Here is a 657-nt window from a genome sequence, read left to right as displayed (position 1 = left end):
CGTTAAAGTTTCAACTTGTTTGGTCAAGGTGCTCACGAGCTTATCATATTCTTCCGACCTTTTTCGTAGGTGACGAACATCTTTTTAAACTCCTCGAGCACCGCGGCGTTGGCTGGTGTGTTGGCCGCGGATACGTCCGCTGCGGGAGTGTGGAGATCATTTCCACTGCCTCCGTTAAGAGGAGTCTGCGCGTTATCCGTGTCGTCAGTTGACATGTCTGGTTGAGCGTGATGTGGTTGAGAGTTAGATTGATCCGTACCCCCCCCCTCCTTCTAGTACCAAACAATGGGAACCGAAATTCACACTGTCGATTTTCGTTTAAATTAGGAAAGTAGGAGGACCCTAATTTCTCAGAAGTCCCGGATATCTGCTAATACCACACGCCAAGCAATCAGAACACGAAACGAGAACAGTAATAAAATAAGAAATCGAAAAAGAGAGCAAGATAGTTCTTATTCTGAATCTGCGCTTGAGCGTTTACAACAAGGTAAGTGCCTGGGCTACGAGAGCTGTCGGCGAGATTCCTAGTTCTAAAACCCTATGACGGGAAAAACCTAATTGAGTCGCAGCTCGAATAACAAAATCGGAAAATTGCCTAAAATCGCTCTAGGTGCTAAGTTTGCTGTGAAAAGTCCTCCCCCATGCCTCTCGCCTAGG

Source organism: Brassica oleracea, chromosome C4, assembly GCF_000695525.1.
Source record: "Brassica oleracea var. oleracea cultivar TO1000 chromosome C4, BOL, whole genome shotgun sequence".
In the NCBI taxonomy this organism is placed as follows: Eukaryota; Viridiplantae; Streptophyta; class Magnoliopsida; order Brassicales; family Brassicaceae; genus Brassica; species Brassica oleracea.
Note: the sequence above shows the minus strand (reverse complement) of the source record.